The sequence below is a fragment of the Hippoglossus stenolepis genome, chromosome 10 (assembly GCF_022539355.2).
Source record: "Hippoglossus stenolepis isolate QCI-W04-F060 chromosome 10, HSTE1.2, whole genome shotgun sequence".
NCBI classification, from domain to species: Eukaryota; Metazoa; Chordata; class Actinopteri; order Pleuronectiformes; family Pleuronectidae; genus Hippoglossus; species Hippoglossus stenolepis.
In genome coordinates, this window is record NC_061492.1 from 26431571 (window position 1) to 26446092 (window position 14522).

Sequence of the window (14522 nt, forward strand, 5' to 3'; positions counted from 1 at the left end):
GCTCTTTGACTTTTCACAATTTCATAAGGCTCAGCCATACAGCAAAGCCTGCCAAAATATATTCAACTCATGTTTGTTCCTCTCCACGGAAGTCTTTAGTAAAGGGCGAAAGCTTGTGCGTTATGAAGAGAAACCAAGTCAGCATGGCCCTCTGTTGGAGAGCAGCAGAGGAGCCTCTCGGTCTGAGTCACCACCTTCACGGTAGGCCTCTCTTTGCTTTCCGCATGTCAGATCCCAGTATGCAACATTCCCAACCCGCCCCCATCTGCCAACCAAAATTATACACGTCTTTATTACCTCCTGCCCTGACTACTGTGATTGGCTTTTAAGCCTGCCTAAGCAATACATCCCTGAACCACTTACATTCGCTCCAAAATGCTGACTCTGGTTTCTCACCAAGTCTCCCAGAAGGTCTTGAGTGAAAGCAAGTTTCCATTCTTGACAAACGCTTCTAACTCAATTTGGAATCCAGTTCAAGCTCATTGTGACCCCGTGCATGGTCACGTCACTAAGCAGTGAGCCATCAGCGGTTTCACACACTTGTGTGTGCCAGGCCATTACCTCAGTTTCATTGAGCCAGTGTAGAATTCACTTTTGATACGCGACAATTGTTTGAGTGTTTGGTTTTCTACAAGGTAAGAACAGAGTGCACCGTTCCCAGCGGCACTGCAATGCTAGGTCGATGCGTGGAGAGAAAGGAGCAAGCTCCAAATTTCTGCCCCTCATGCCAAAAATCTGCTTAATATGTAGTCCTCATATAGAGGACATATCAGATATTAAACTGATAAGAACAGATACTACACTTGATCTTAGCCAAAAGGCCGAGAAGCGATAAGCCCCAAGTGTTGGATGTCCACGCCAAGCTCTTGGCACAAATCTCACTTGTTGTGGTACCCCGTTCGTAGGTGTGCATAACAATGGCTGCTGCTTATCACCTCCGCCCAAGCTCTCCTTTGTGGCGCTTGATTTCTGACCTAGACAGCTCTTTGACTTTTCACAATTTCATAAGGCTCAGCCATACAGCAAAGCCTGCCAAAAATATATTCAACTCATGTTTGTTCCTCTCCACGGAAGTCTTTAGTAAAAGGCGAAAGACTTGTGCGTTATGAAGAGAAACCAGAGTCAGCATGGCCCTCTGTTGGAGAGCAGCAGAGGAGCCTCTCGGTCTGAGTCACCACCTTCACGGTAGGCCTCTCTTTGCTTTCCGCATGTCAGATCCCAGTATGCAACATTCTTCCCCCATCTGCCAACCAAAATTATACACGTCTTTATTACCTCCTGCCCTGACTACTGTGATTGGCTTTTAAGCCTGCCTAAGCAATACATCCTGAACCACTTACATTCGCTCCAAAATGCTGACTCTGGTTTCTCACCAAGTCTCCCAGAAGGTCTTGGTGAAAGCAAGTTTCCATTCTTGACAAACGCTTCTAACTCAATTTGGAATCCAGTTCAAGCTCATTGTGACCCGTGCATGGTCACGTCACTAAGCAGTGAGCCATCAGAGCGGTTTCACACACTTTTGTGTGCTAGGCCGTTACCTCAGTTTCATTGAGCCAGTGTAGAATTCACTTTTGATACGCGACAATTGTTTGAGTGTTTGGTTTTCTACAAAGGTAAGAACAGAGTGCACCGTTCCCAGCGGCACTGCAATGCTAGGTCGATGCGTGGAGAGAAAGGAGCAAGCTCCAAATTACTGCCCCTCATGCCAAAAATCTGCTTAATATGTAGTCCTCATATAGAGGACATATCAGATATTAAACTGATAAGAACAGATACTACACTTGATCTTAGCCAAAAGGCCGAGAAGCGATAAGCCCCAAGTGTTGGATGTCCACGCCAAGCTCTTGGCACAAATCTCACTTGTTGTGGTACCCCGTTCGTAGGTGTGCATAACAATGGCTGCTGCTTATCACCTCCGCCCAAGCTCTCCTTTGTGGCGCTTGATTTCTGACCTAGACAGCTCTTTGACTTTTCACAATTTCATAAGGCTCAGCCATACAGCAAAGCCTGCCAAAATATATTCAACTCATGTTTGTTCCTCTCCACGGAAGTCTTTAGTAAAAGTCGAAAGACTTGTGCGTTATGAATAAACCAGAGTCAGCATGGCCTCTGTTGGAGAGCAGCAGAGGAGCCTCTCGGTCAGAGTCACCACCTTCACGGTAGGCCTCTCTTTGCTTTCCGCATGTCAGATCCCAGTATGCAACATTCCCAACCCGCCCCCATCTGCCAACCAAAATTATACACGTCTTTATTACCTCCTGCCCTGACTACTGTGATTGGCTTTTAAGCCTGCCTAAGCAATACATCCCTGAACCACTTACATTCGCTCCAAAATGCTGACTCTGGTTTCTCACCAAGTCTCCCAGAAGGTCTTGAGTGAAAGCAAGTTTCCATTCTTGACAAACGCTTCTAACTCAATTTGGAATCCAGTTCAAGCTCATTGTGACCCCGTGCATGGTCACGTCACTAAGCAGTGAGCCATCAGAGCGGTTTCACACACTTGTGTGTGCCAGGCCGTTACCTCAGTTTCATTGAGCCAGTGTAGAATTCACTTTTGATATGCGACAATTGTTTTAGTGTTTGGTTTTCTACAAGGTAAGAACAGAGTGCACCGTTCCCAGCGGCACTGCAATGCTAGGTCGATGCGTGGAGAGAAACAGAGCAAGCTCCAAATTTCTGCCCCTCATGCCAAAAATCTGCTTAATATGTAGTCCTCATATAGAGGACATATCAGATATTAAACTGATAAGAACAGATACTACACTTGATCTTAGCCAAAAGGCCGAGGAGCGATAAGCCCCAAGTGTTGGATGTCCACGCCAAGCTCTTGGCACAAATCTCACTTGTTGTGGTACCCCGTTCGTAGGTGTGCATAACAATGGCTGCTGCTTATCACCTCCGCCCAAGCTCTCCTTTGTGGCGCTTGATTTCTGACCTAGACAGCTCTTTGACTTTTCACAATTTCATAAGGCTCAGCCATACAGCAAAGCCTGCCAAAAATATATTCAACTCATGTTTGTTCCTCTCCACGGAAGTCTTTAGTAAAAGGCGAAAGACTTGTGCGTTATGAAGAGAAACCAGAGTCAGCATGGCCCTCTGTTGGAGAGCAGCAGAGGAGCCTCTCGGTCACAGTCACCACCTTCACGGTAGGCCTCTCTTTGCTTTCCGCATGTCAGATCCCAGTATGCAACATTCCCAACCCGCCCCCATCTGCCAACCAAAATTATACACGTCTTTATTACCTCCTGCCCTGACTACTGTGATTGGCTTTTAAGCCTGCCTAAGCAATACATCCCTGAACCACTTACATTCACTCCAAAATGCTGACTCTGGTTTCTCACCAAGTCTCCCAGAAGGTCTTGAGTGAAAGCAAGTTTCCATTCTTGACAAACGCTTCTAACTCAATTTGGAATCCAGTTCAAGCTCATTGTGACCCCGTGCATGGTCACGTCACAAAGCAGTGAGCCATCAGAGCGGTTTCACACACTTGTGTGTGCCAGGCCGTTACCTCACTTTCATTGAGCCAGTGTAGAATTCACTTTTGATACGCGACAATTGTTTGAGTGTTTGGTTTTCTACAAGGTAAGAACAGAGTGCACCGTTCCCAGCAGCACTGCAATGCTAGGTCGATGCGTGGAGAGAAAGGAGCAAGCTCCAAATTTCTGCCCCTCATGCCAAAAATCTGCTTAATATGTAGTCCTCATATAGAGGACATATCAGATATTAAACTGATAAGAACAGATACTACACTTGATCTTAGCCAAAAGGCCGAGAAGCGATAAGCCCCAAGTGTTGGATGTCCACGCCAAGCTCTTGGCACAAATCTCACTTGTTGTGGTACCCCGTTCGTAGGTGTGCATAACAATGGCTGCTGCTTATCACCTCCGCCCAAGCTCTCCTTTGTGGCGCTTGATTTCTGACCTAGACAGCTCTTTGACTTTTCACAATTTCATAAGGCTCAGCCAGACAGCAAAGCCTGCCAAAATATATTCAACTCATGTTTGTTCCTCTCCACGGAAGTCTTTAGTAAAGGCGAAAGACTTGTGCGTTATGAAAGAAACCAGAGTCAGCATGGCCCTCTGTTGGAGAGCAGCAGAGGAGCCTCTCGGTCACAGTCACCACCTTCACGGTAGGCCTCTCTTTGCTTTCCGCATGTCAGATCCCAGTATGCAACATTCCCAACCCGCCCCCATCTGCCAACCAAAATTATACACGTCTTTATTACCTCCTGCCCTGACTACTGTGATTGGCTTTTAAGCCTGCCTAAGCAATACATCCCTGAACCACTTACATTCGCTCCAAAATGCTGACTCTGGTTTCTCACCAAGTCTCCCAGAAGGTCTTGAGTGAAAGCAAGTTTCCATTCTTGACAAATGCTTCTAACTCAATTTGGAATGCAGTTCAAGCTCATTGTGACCCCGTGCATGGTCACGTCACTAAGCAGTGAGCCATCGAGGGTTTTACACACTTGTGTGTGCCAGGCCGTTACCTCAGTTTCATTGAGCCAGTGTAGAATTCACTTTTGATACGCGACAATTGTTTGAGTGTTTGGTTTTCTACAAGGTAAGAACAGAGTGCACCGTTCCCAGCGGCACTGCAATGCTAGGTCGATGCGTGGAGAGAAAGGAGCAAGCTCCAAAAATTACTGCCCTCATGCCAAAATCTGCTTAATATGTAGTCCTCATATAGAGGACATATCAGATATTAAACTGATAAGAACAGATACTACACTTGATCTTAGCCAAAAGGCCGAGCGATAAGCCCCAAGTGTTGGATGTCCACGCCAAGCTCTTGGCACAAATCTCACTTGTTGTGGTACCCGTTAGTAGGTGTGCATAACAATGGCTGCTGCTTATCACCTCCGCCCAAGCTCTCCTTTGTGGCGCTTGATTTCTGACCTAGACAGCTCTTTGACTTCTCACAATTTCATAAGGCTCAGCCATACAGCAAAGCCTGCCAAAAATATATTCAACTCATGTTTGTTCCTCTCCACGGAAGTCTTTAGTAAAAGGGAAGACTTGGCGTTATGAAGAGAAACCAGAGTCAGCATGGCCCTCTGTTGGAGAGCAGCAGAGGAGCCTCTCGGTCACAGTCACCACCTTCACGGTAGGCCTCTCTTTGCTTTCCGTGATGTCAGATCCCAGTATGCAACATTCCCAACCCGCCCCATCTGCCAACCAAAATTATACACGTCTTTATTACCTCCTGCCTGACTACTGTGATTGGCTTTTAAGCCTGCCTAAGCAATACATCCCTGAACCACTTACATTCGCTCCAAAATGCTGACTCTGGTTTCTCACCAAGTCTCCCAGAAGGTCTTGAGTGAAAGCAAGTTTCCATTCTTGACAAACGCTTCTAACTCAATTTGGAATCCAGTTCAAGCTCATTGTGACCCCGTGCATGGTCACGTCACTAAGCAGTGAGCCATCAGAGCGGTTTCACACACTTGTGTGTGCCAGGCCGTTACCTCAGTTTCATTGAGCCAGTGTAGAATTCACTTTTGATACGCGACAATTGTTTGAGTGTTTGGTTTCTCTGAGGTAAGAACAGAGTGCACCGTTCCCAGCGGCACTGCAATGCTAGGTCGATGCGTGTGGAGAGAAAGGAGCAAGCTCCAAATTACTGCCCTCATGCCAAAATCTGCTTAATATGTAGTCCTCATATAGAGGACATATCAGATATTAAACTGATAAGAACAGATACTACACTTGATCTTAGCCAAAAGGCCGAGGCGATAAGCCCCAAGTGTTGGATGTCACGCCAAGCTCTTGGCACAAATCTCACTTGTTGTGGTACCCCGTTCGTAGGTTTGCATAACAATGGCTGCTGCTTATCACCTCCGCCCAAGCTCTCCTTTGTGGCGCTTGATTTCTGACCTAGACAGCTCTTTGACTTTTCACAATTTCACAAGGCTCAGCCATACAGCAAAGCCTGCCAAAAATATATTCAACTCATGTTTGTTCCTCTCCACGGAGTCTTTAGTAAAAGGCGAAAGACTTGTGCGTTATGAAGAAACCAGAGTCAGCATGGCCCTCTGTTGGAGAGCAGCAGAGGAGCCTCGTTCACACACCACCTTCACGGTAGGCCTCTCTTTGCTTTCCGCATGTCAGATCCCAGTATGCAACATTCCCAACCCGCCCCATCTGCCAACCAAAATTATACACGTCTTTATTACCTCCTGCCCTGACTACTGTGATTGGCTTTTAAGCCTGCCTAACAATACATCCCTGAACCACTTACATTCGCTCCAAAATGCTGACTCTGGTTTCTCACCAAGTCTCCCAGAAGGTCTTGAGTGAAAGCAAGTTTCCATTCTTGACAAACGCTTCTAACTCAATTTGGAATCCAGTTCAAGCTCATTGTGACCCGTGCATGGTGACGTCACTAAGCAGTGAGCCATCAGAGCGGTTTCACACACTTGTGTGTGCCAGGCCGATACCTCAGTTTCATTGAGCCAGTGTAGAATTCACTTTTGATACGCGACAATTGTTTTAGTGTTTGGTTTTCTACAAGGTAAGAACAGAGTGCACCGTTCCCAGCGGCACTGCAATGCTAGGTCGATGCGTGGAGAGAAAGGAGCAAGCTCCAAATTTCTGCCCTCATGCCAAAAATCTGCTTAATATGTAGTCCTCATATAGAGGACATATCAGATATTAAACTGATAAGAACAGATACTACACTTGATCTTAGCCCAAAGGCCGAGGCGATAAGCCCCAAGTGTTGGATGTCACACGCAAGCTCTTGGCACAAATCTCACTTGTTGTGGTACCCCGTTCGTAGGTGTGCATAACAATGGCTGCTGCTTATCACCTCCGCCCAAACTCTCCTTTGTGGCGCTTGATTTCCTGACCTAGACAGCTCTTTGACTTTTCACAATTTCATAAGGCTCAGCCATACAGCAAAGCCTGCCAAAATATATTCAACTCATGTTTGTTCCTCTCCACGAAGTCTTTAGTAAGGCTGAAAGACTTGTGCGTTATGAAGAGAAACCAGAGTCAGCATGGCCCTCTGTTGGAGAGCAGCAGAGGAGCCTCTCGGTCACATCACCACCTTCACGGTAGGCCTCTCTTTGCTTTCCGCATGTCAGATCCCAGTATGCAACATTCCCAACCCGCCCCCATCTGCCAACCAAAATTATACACGTCTTTGTACCTCCTGCCTGACTACTGTGATTGGCTTTTAAGCCTGCCTAAGCAATACATCCCTGAACCACTTACATTCGCTCCAAAATGCTGACTCTGGTTTCTCACCAAGTCTCCCAGAAGGTCTTGAGTGAAAGCAAGTTTCCATTCTTGACAAACGCTTCTAACTCAATTTGGAATCCAGTTCAAGCTCATTGTGACCCCGTGCATGGTCACGTCACTAAGCAGTGAGCCATCAGAGCGGTTTCACACACTTGTGTGTGCCAGGCCGTTACCTCACTTTCATTGAGCCAGTGTAGAATTCACTTTTGATACGCGACAATTGTTTGAGTGTTTGGTTTTCTACAAGGTAAGAACAGAGTGCACCGTTCCCAGCAGCACTGCAATGCTAGGTCGATGCGTGGAGAGAAAGGAGCAAGCTCCAAATTTCTGCCCCTCATGCCAAAAATCTGCTTAATATGTAGTCCTCATATAGAGGACATATCAGATATTAAACTGATAAGAACAGATACTACACTTGATCTTAGCCAAAAGGCCGAGAAGCGATAAGCCCCAAGTGTTGGATGTCCCGCCAAGCTCTTGGCACAAATCTCACTTGTTGTGGTACCCGTTCGTAGGTGTGCATAACAATGGCTGCTGCTTACTCACCTCCGCCCAAGCTCTCCTTTGTGGCGCTTGATTTCTGACCTAGACAGCTCTTTGACTTTTCACAATTTCATAAGGCTCAGCCATACAGCAAAGCCTGCCAAAAATATATTCAACTCATGTTTGTTCCTCTCCACGGAAGTCTTTAGTAAAGGCGAAAGACATGGCGTTATGAAGAGAAACCAGAGTCAGCATGGCCCTCTGTTGGAGAGCAGCAGAGGAGCCTCTCGGTCACTGTCACCACCTTCACGGTAGGCCTCTCTTTGCTTTCCATGTCAGATCCCAGTATGCAACATTCCCAACCCGCCCCTCTGCCAACCAAAATTATACACGTCTTTATTACCTCCTGCCCTGACTACTGTGATTGGCTTTTAAGCCTGCCTAAGCAATACATCCCTGAACCACTTACATTCGCTCCAAAATGCTGACTCTGGTTTCTCACCAAGTCTCCCAGAAGGTCTTGAGTGAAAGCAAGTTTCCATTCTTGACAAACGCTTCTAACTCAATTTGGAATCCAGTTCAAGCTCATTGTGACCCCGTGCATGGTCACGTCACAAAGCAGTGAGCCATCAGAGCGGTTTCACACACTTGTGTGTGCCAGGCCGTTACCTCACTTTCATTGAGCCAGTGTAGAATTCACTTTTGATACGCGACAATTGTTTGAGTGTTTGGTTTTCTACAAGGTAAGAACAGAGTGCACCGTTCCCAGCGGCACTGCAATGCTAGGTCGATGCGTGGAGAGAAAGGAGCAAGCTCCAAATTTCTGCCCCTCATGCCAAAAATCTGCTTAATATGTAGTCCTCATATAGAGGACATATCAGATATTAAACTGATAAGAACAGATACTACACTTGATCTTAGCCAAAAGGCCGAGAAGCGATAAGCCCCAAGTATTGGATGTCCACGCCAAGCTCTTGGCACAAATCTCACTTGTTGTGGTACCCCGTTCGTAGGTGTGCATAACAATGGCTGCTGCTTATCACCTCCGCCCAAGCTCTCCTTTGTGGCGCTTGATTTCTGACCTAGACAGCTCTTTGACTTTTCACAATTTCATAAGGCTCAGCCATACAGCAAAGCCTGCCAAAATATATTCAACTCATGTTTGTTCCTCTCCACAGAAGTCTTTAGTAAAAGCCGAAAGACTTGTGCGTTATGAAGAGAAACCAGAGTCAGCATGGCCCTCTGTTGGAGAGCAGCAGAGGAGCCTCTCGGTCGTGATCCCACCTTCACGGTGAGCCTCTCTTTGCTTTCCGCATGTCAGATCCCAGTATGCAACATTCCCAACCCGCCCCCATCTGCCAACCAAAATTATACACGTCTTTATTACCTCCTGCCCTGACTACTGTGATTGGCTTTTAAGCCTGCCTAAGCAATACATCCCTGAACCACTTACATTCGCTCCAAAATGCTGACTCTGGTTTCTCACCAAGTCTCCCAGAAGGTCTTGAGTGAAAGCAAGTTTCCATTCTTGACAAACGCTTCTAACTCAATTTGGAATCCAGTTCAAGCTCATTGTGACCCGTGCATGGTCACGTCACTAAGCAGTGAGCCATCAGAGCGGTTTCACACACTTGTGTGTGCCAGGCCGTTACCTCAGTTTCATTGAGCCAGTGTAGAATTCACTTTTGATACGCGACAATTGTTTGAGTGTTTGGTTTTCTACAAAGTAAGAACAGAGTGCACCGTTCCCAGCGGCACTGCAATGCTAGGTCGATGCGTGGAGAGAAAGGAGCAAGCTCCAAATTTCGCCCCTCATGCCAAAATCTGCTTAATATGTAGTCCTCATATAGAGGACATATCAGATATTAAACTGATAAGAACAGATACTACACTTGATCTTAGCCAAAGGCCGAGAGCGATAAGCCCCAAGTGTTGGATGTCCACGCCAAGCTCTTGGCACAAATCTCACTTGTTGTGGTACCCGTTCGTGGGTGTGCATAACAATGGCTGCTGCTTATCACCTCCGCCCAAGCTCTCCTTTGTGGCGCTTGATTTCTGACCTAGACAGCTCTTTGACTTTTCACAATTTCATAAGGCTCAGCCATACAGCAAAGCCTGCCAAAATATATTCAACTCATGTTTGTTCCTCTCCACGGAAGTCTTTAGTAAAGGCGAAAGACTTGTGCGTTATGAAGAAACCAGAGTCAGCATGGCCCTCTGTTGGAGAGCAGCAGAGGAGCCTCTCGGTCACATCACCACCTTCACGGTAGGCCTCTCTTTGCTTTCCGCATGTCAGATCCCAGTATGCAACATTCCCAACCCCCCCCATCTGCCAACCAAAATTATACACGTCTTTATTACCTCCTGCCCTGACTACTGTGATTGGCTTTTAAGCCTGCCTAAGCAATACATCCCTGAACCACTTACATTCGCTCCAAAATGCTGACTCTGGTTTCTCACCAAGTCTCCCAGAAGGTCTTGAGTGAAAGCAAGTTTCCATTCTTGACAAAGGCTTCTAACTCAATTTGGAATCCAGTTCAAGCTCATTGTGACCCCTGCATGGTCACGTCACTAAGCAGTGAGCCATCAGAGCGGTTTCACACACTTGTGTGTGCCAGGCCGTTACCTCACTTTCATTGAGCCAGTGTAGAATTCACTTTTGATACGCGACAATTGTTTGAGTGTTTGGTTTTCTACAAGGTAAAACAGAGTGCACCGTTCCCAGCGGCACTGCAATGCTAGGTCGATGCGTGGAGAGAAAGGAGCAAGCTCCAAATTTCTGCCCCTCATGCCAAAAATCTGCTTAATATGTAGTCCTCATATAGAGGACATATCAGATATTAAACTGATAAGAACAGATACTACACTTGATCTTAGCCAAAGGCAGAGGCGATAAGCCCCAAGTGTTGGATGTCCACGCCAAGCTCTTGGCACAAATCTCACTTGTTGTGGTACCCGTTCGTAGGTGTGCATTACAATGGCTGGCTTATCACCTCCTACCAAGCTCTCCTTTGTGGCGCTTGATTTCTGACCTAGACAGCTCTTTGACTTTTCACAATTTCATAAGGCTCAGCCATACAGCAAAGCCTGCCAAAAATATATTCAACTCATGTTTGTTCCTCTCCACGGAAGTCTTTAGTAAAGGCGAAAGACTTGTGCGTTATGAAGAGAAACCAGAGTCAGCATGGCCCTCTGTTGGAGAGCAGCAGAGGAGCCTCTCGGTCAGAGTCACCACCTTCACGGTAGGCCTCTCTTTGCTTTCCACATGTCAGATCCCAGTATGCAACATTCCCAACCCGCCCCATCTGCCAACCAAAATTATACACGTCTTTATTACCTCCTGCCCTGACTACTGTGATTGGCTTTTAAGCCTGCCTAAGCAATACATCCCTGAACCACTTACATTCGCTCCAAAATGCTGACTCTGGTTTCTCACCAAGTCTCCCAGAAGGTCTTGAGTGAAAGCAAGTTTCCATTCTTGACAAACGCTTCTAACTCAATTTGGAATCCAGTTCAAGCTCATTGTGACCCGTGCATGGTCACGTCACTAAGCAGTGAGCCATCAGAGCGGTTTCACACACTTGTGTGTGCCAGGCCGTTACCTCACTTTCATTGAGCCAGTGTAGAATTCACTTTTGATCTGTGACAATTGTTTGAGTGTTTGGTTTTCTACAAGGTAAGAACAGAGTGCACCGTTCCCAGCGACACTGCAATGCTAGGTCGATGCGTGGAAAGAAAGGAGCAAGCTCCAAATTTCTGCCCCTCATGCCAAAAATCTGCTTAATATGTAGTCCTCATATAGAGGACATATCAGATATTAAACTGATAAGAACAGATACTACACTTGATCTTAGCCAAAGGCAGAGGCGATAAGCCCCAAGTGTTGGATGTCCACGCCAAGCTCTTGGCACAAATCTCACTTGTTGTGGTACCCGTTCGTAGGTGTGCATAACAATGGCTGCTGCTTATCACCTCCGCCCAAGCTCTCCTTTGTGGCGCTTGATTTCTGACCTAGACAGCTCTTTGACTTTTCACAATTTCATAAGGCTCAGCCATACAGCAAAGCCTGCCAAAAATATATTCAACTCATGTTTGTTCCTCTCCACGGAAGTCTTTAGTAAAGGCGAAAGACTTGTGCGTTATGAAGAAGAAACCAGAGTCAGCATGGCCCTCTGTTGGAGAGCAGCAGAGGAGCCTCTCGGTCACAGTCACCACCTTCACGGTAGGCCTCTCTTTGCTTTCATGTCAGATCCCAGTATGCAACATTCCCAACCCGCCCCCATCTGCCAACCAAAATTATACACGTCTTTATTACCTCCTGCCTGACTACTGTGATTGGCTTTTAAGCCTGCCTAAGCAATACATCCCTGAACCACTTACATTCGCTCCAAAATGCTGACTCTGGTTTCTCACCAAGTCTCCCAGAAGGTCTTGAGTGAAAGCAAGTTTCCATTCTTGACAAACGCTTCTAACTCAATTTGGAATCCAGTTCAAGCTCATTGTGACCCGTGCATGGTCACGTCACTAAGCAGTGAGCCATCAGAGCGGTTTCACACACTTGTGTGTGCCAGGCATTACCTCACTTTCATTGAGCCAGTGTAGAATTCACTTTTGATACAATTGTTTGAGTGTTTGGTTTTCTACAAGGTAAGAACAGAGTGCACCGTTCCCAGCGGCACTGCAATGCTAAGTCGATGCGTGGAGAGAAAGGAGCAAGCTCCAAATTTCTGCCCCTCATGCCAAAAATCTGCTTAATATGTAGTCCTCATATAGAGGACATATCAGATATTAAACTGATAAGAACAGATACTACACTGATCTTAGCCAAAGGCCGAGAGCGATAAGCCCCAAGTGTTGGATGTCACGCCAAGCTCTTGGCACAAATCTCACTTGTTGTGGTACCCCGTTCGTAGGTGTGCATAACAATGGCTGCTGCTTATCACCTCCGCCCAAGCTCTCCTTTGTGGCGCTTGATTTCTGACCTAGACAGCTCTTTGACTTTTCACAATTTCATAAGGCTCAGCCATACAGCAAAGCCTGCCAAAAATATATTCAACTCATGTTTGTTCCTCTCCACGGAAGTCTTTAGTAAAAGGCGAAAGACTTGTGCGTTATGAAGAAACCAGAGTCAGCATGGCCCTCTGTTGGAGAGCAGCAGAGGAGCCTCTCGGTCACAGTCACCACCTTCACGGTAGGCCTCTCTTTGCTTTCCGCATGTCAGATCCCAGTATGCAACATTCCCAACCCGCCCCCATCTGCCAACCAAAATTATACACGTCTTTATTACCTCCTGCCCTGACTACTGTGATTGGCTTTTAAGCCTGCCTAAGCAATACATCCCTGAACCACTTACATTCGCTCCAAAATGCTGACTCTGGTTTCTCACCAAGTCTCCCAGAAGGTCTTGAGTGAAAGCAAGTTTCCATTCTTGACAAACGCTTCTAACTCAATTTGGAATCCAGTTCAAGCTCATTGTGACCCCGTGCATGGTCACGTCACTAAGCAGTGAGCCATCAGAGCGGTTTCACACACTTGTGTGTGCCAGGCCGTTACCTCAGTTTCATTGAGCCAGTGTAGAATTCACTTTTGATACGCGACAATTGTTTGAGTGTTTGGTTTTCTACAAGGTAAGAACAGAGTGCACCGTTCCCAGCGGCACTGCAATGCTAGGTCGATGCGTGGAGAGAAAGGAGCAAGCTCCAAATTACTGCCCCTCATGCCAAAAATCTGCTTAATATGTAGTCCTCATATAGAGGACATATCAGATAAACTGATAAGAACAGATACTACACTTGATCTTAGCCAAAGGCGAGAAGCGATAAGCCCCAAGTGTTGGATGTCCACGCCAAGCTCTTGGCACAAATCTCACTTGTTGTATCCCGTTCGTAGGTGTGCATAACAATGGCTGCTGCTTATCACCTCCGCCAAGCTCTCCTTTGTGGCGCTTGATTTCTGACCTAGACAGCTCTTTGACTTTTCCCAATTTCATAAGGCTCAGCCATACAGCAAAGCCTGCCAAAAATATATTCAACTCATGTTTGTTCCTCTCCACGGAAGTCTTTAGTAAAAGGCGAAAGACTTGTGCGTTATGAAGAGAAACCAGAGTCAGCATGGCCCTCTGTTGGAGAGCAGCAGAGGAGCCTCTCGGTCACAGTCACCACCTTCACGGTAGGCCTCTCTTTGCTTTCCGCATGTCAGATCCCAGTATGCAACATTCCCAACCCGCCCCCATCTGCCAACCAAAATTATACACGTCTTTATTACCTCCTGCCCTGACTACTGTGATTGGCTTTTAAGCCTGCCTAAGCAATACATCCTGAACCACTTACATTCGCTCCAAAATGCTGACTCTGGTTTCTCACCAAGTCTCCCAGAAGGTCTTGAGTGAAAGCAAGTTTCCATTCTTGACAAACGCTTCTAACTCAATTTGGAATCCAGTTCAAGCTCATTGTGACCCCGTGCATGGTCACGTCACTAAGCAGTGAGCCATCAGAGCGGTTTCACACACTTGTGTGTGCCAGGCCGTTACCTCAGTTTCATTGAGCCAGTGTAGAATTCACTTTTGATACGCGACAATTGTTTGAGTGTTTGGTTTTCTACAAGGTAAGAACAGAGTGCACCGTTCCCAGCGGCACTGCAATGCTAGGTCGATGCGTGGAGAGAAAGAGCAAGCTCCAAATTTCTGCCCCTCATGCCAAAAATCTGCTTAATATGTAGTCCTCATATAGAGGACATATCAGATATTAAACTGATAAGAACAGATACTACACTTGATCTTAGCCAAAGGCCGAGAAG

At 46.6% G+C, this 14522-nt stretch overlaps 30 non-coding genes across 30 annotated transcripts; all 30 read right to left on the minus strand.

The window, feature by feature from the left end:
- Positions 1–31: 31 nt before the first annotated feature.
- LOC124853816 lies at positions 32–141 on the minus strand. Its single transcript, XR_007034154.1, has one exon. It is a non-coding gene; the product is annotated as a U5 spliceosomal RNA (small nuclear RNA).
- A 500-nt stretch (positions 142–641) lies between these two features.
- Positions 642–833, minus strand: LOC124852824. The gene has a single exon (XR_007033246.1). It is a non-coding gene; the product is annotated as a U2 spliceosomal RNA (small nuclear RNA).
- A 179-nt stretch (positions 834–1012) lies between these two features.
- On the minus strand, positions 1013–1125 carry LOC124853173. The gene has a single exon (XR_007033516.1). It is a non-coding gene; the product is annotated as a U5 spliceosomal RNA (small nuclear RNA).
- A 494-nt stretch (positions 1126–1619) lies between these two features.
- Positions 1620–1811, minus strand: LOC124853209. The gene has a single exon (XR_007033552.1). It is a non-coding gene; the product is annotated as a U2 spliceosomal RNA (small nuclear RNA).
- A 179-nt stretch (positions 1812–1990) lies between these two features.
- On the minus strand, positions 1991–2100 carry LOC124853819. The gene has a single exon (XR_007034157.1). It is a non-coding gene; the product is annotated as a U5 spliceosomal RNA (small nuclear RNA).
- A 501-nt stretch (positions 2101–2601) lies between these two features.
- LOC124854110 lies at positions 2602–2794 on the minus strand. Its single transcript, XR_007034359.1, has one exon. It is a non-coding gene; the product is annotated as a U2 spliceosomal RNA (small nuclear RNA).
- A 179-nt stretch (positions 2795–2973) lies between these two features.
- Positions 2974–3086, minus strand: LOC124853174. The gene has a single exon (XR_007033517.1). It is a non-coding gene; the product is annotated as a U5 spliceosomal RNA (small nuclear RNA).
- A 502-nt stretch (positions 3087–3588) lies between these two features.
- Positions 3589–3780, minus strand: LOC124853041. The gene has a single exon (XR_007033445.1). It is a non-coding gene; the product is annotated as a U2 spliceosomal RNA (small nuclear RNA).
- A 176-nt stretch (positions 3781–3956) lies between these two features.
- On the minus strand, positions 3957–4069 carry LOC124853813. The gene has a single exon (XR_007034151.1). It is a non-coding gene; the product is annotated as a U5 spliceosomal RNA (small nuclear RNA).
- Positions 4070–4569: 500 nt separating this feature from the next.
- Positions 4570–4758, minus strand: LOC124852666. The gene has a single exon (XR_007033088.1). It is a non-coding gene; the product is annotated as a U2 spliceosomal RNA (small nuclear RNA).
- A 178-nt stretch (positions 4759–4936) lies between these two features.
- On the minus strand, positions 4937–5046 carry LOC124853872. The gene has a single exon (XR_007034203.1). It is a non-coding gene; the product is annotated as a U5 spliceosomal RNA (small nuclear RNA).
- Positions 5047–5546: 500 nt separating this feature from the next.
- On the minus strand, positions 5547–5738 carry LOC124852660. Its single transcript, XR_007033083.1, has one exon. It is a non-coding gene; the product is annotated as a U2 spliceosomal RNA (small nuclear RNA).
- Positions 5739–5914: 176 nt separating this feature from the next.
- Positions 5915–6024, minus strand: LOC124853718. The gene has a single exon (XR_007034057.1). It is a non-coding gene; the product is annotated as a U5 spliceosomal RNA (small nuclear RNA).
- Positions 6025–6519: 495 nt separating this feature from the next.
- Positions 6520–6710, minus strand: LOC124854242. The gene has a single exon (XR_007034487.1). It is a non-coding gene; the product is annotated as a U2 spliceosomal RNA (small nuclear RNA).
- Positions 6711–6888: 178 nt separating this feature from the next.
- Positions 6889–6998, minus strand: LOC124853969. Its single transcript, XR_007034274.1, has one exon. It is a non-coding gene; the product is annotated as a U5 spliceosomal RNA (small nuclear RNA).
- A 499-nt stretch (positions 6999–7497) lies between these two features.
- LOC124853052 lies at positions 7498–7689 on the minus strand. The gene has a single exon (XR_007033454.1). It is a non-coding gene; the product is annotated as a U2 spliceosomal RNA (small nuclear RNA).
- A 178-nt stretch (positions 7690–7867) lies between these two features.
- LOC124853769 lies at positions 7868–7978 on the minus strand. The gene has a single exon (XR_007034108.1). It is a non-coding gene; the product is annotated as a U5 spliceosomal RNA (small nuclear RNA).
- Positions 7979–8476: 498 nt separating this feature from the next.
- On the minus strand, positions 8477–8668 carry LOC124852835. Its single transcript, XR_007033256.1, has one exon. It is a non-coding gene; the product is annotated as a U2 spliceosomal RNA (small nuclear RNA).
- A 179-nt stretch (positions 8669–8847) lies between these two features.
- Positions 8848–8959, minus strand: LOC124853565. Its single transcript, XR_007033906.1, has one exon. It is a non-coding gene; the product is annotated as a U5 spliceosomal RNA (small nuclear RNA).
- A 500-nt stretch (positions 8960–9459) lies between these two features.
- Positions 9460–9649, minus strand: LOC124854307. The gene has a single exon (XR_007034551.1). It is a non-coding gene; the product is annotated as a U2 spliceosomal RNA (small nuclear RNA).
- Positions 9650–9825: 176 nt separating this feature from the next.
- Positions 9826–9934, minus strand: LOC124853805. Its single transcript, XR_007034144.1, has one exon. It is a non-coding gene; the product is annotated as a U5 spliceosomal RNA (small nuclear RNA).
- A 498-nt stretch (positions 9935–10432) lies between these two features.
- Positions 10433–10623, minus strand: LOC124854312. The gene has a single exon (XR_007034556.1). It is a non-coding gene; the product is annotated as a U2 spliceosomal RNA (small nuclear RNA).
- Positions 10624–10797: 174 nt separating this feature from the next.
- On the minus strand, positions 10798–10909 carry LOC124853399. Its single transcript, XR_007033742.1, has one exon. It is a non-coding gene; the product is annotated as a U5 spliceosomal RNA (small nuclear RNA).
- A 500-nt stretch (positions 10910–11409) lies between these two features.
- LOC124854330 lies at positions 11410–11600 on the minus strand. Its single transcript, XR_007034574.1, has one exon. It is a non-coding gene; the product is annotated as a U2 spliceosomal RNA (small nuclear RNA).
- A 176-nt stretch (positions 11601–11776) lies between these two features.
- Positions 11777–11889, minus strand: LOC124853577. Its single transcript, XR_007033918.1, has one exon. It is a non-coding gene; the product is annotated as a U5 spliceosomal RNA (small nuclear RNA).
- Positions 11890–12380: 491 nt separating this feature from the next.
- On the minus strand, positions 12381–12571 carry LOC124854413. The gene has a single exon (XR_007034657.1). It is a non-coding gene; the product is annotated as a U2 spliceosomal RNA (small nuclear RNA).
- A 176-nt stretch (positions 12572–12747) lies between these two features.
- Positions 12748–12858, minus strand: LOC124853480. The gene has a single exon (XR_007033822.1). It is a non-coding gene; the product is annotated as a U5 spliceosomal RNA (small nuclear RNA).
- Positions 12859–13360: 502 nt separating this feature from the next.
- LOC124852719 lies at positions 13361–13547 on the minus strand. Its single transcript, XR_007033142.1, has one exon. It is a non-coding gene; the product is annotated as a U2 spliceosomal RNA (small nuclear RNA).
- A 175-nt stretch (positions 13548–13722) lies between these two features.
- Positions 13723–13835, minus strand: LOC124853175. Its single transcript, XR_007033518.1, has one exon. It is a non-coding gene; the product is annotated as a U5 spliceosomal RNA (small nuclear RNA).
- A 501-nt stretch (positions 13836–14336) lies between these two features.
- On the minus strand, positions 14337–14522 carry LOC124854223. Its single transcript, XR_007034468.1, has one exon. It is a non-coding gene; the product is annotated as a U2 spliceosomal RNA (small nuclear RNA).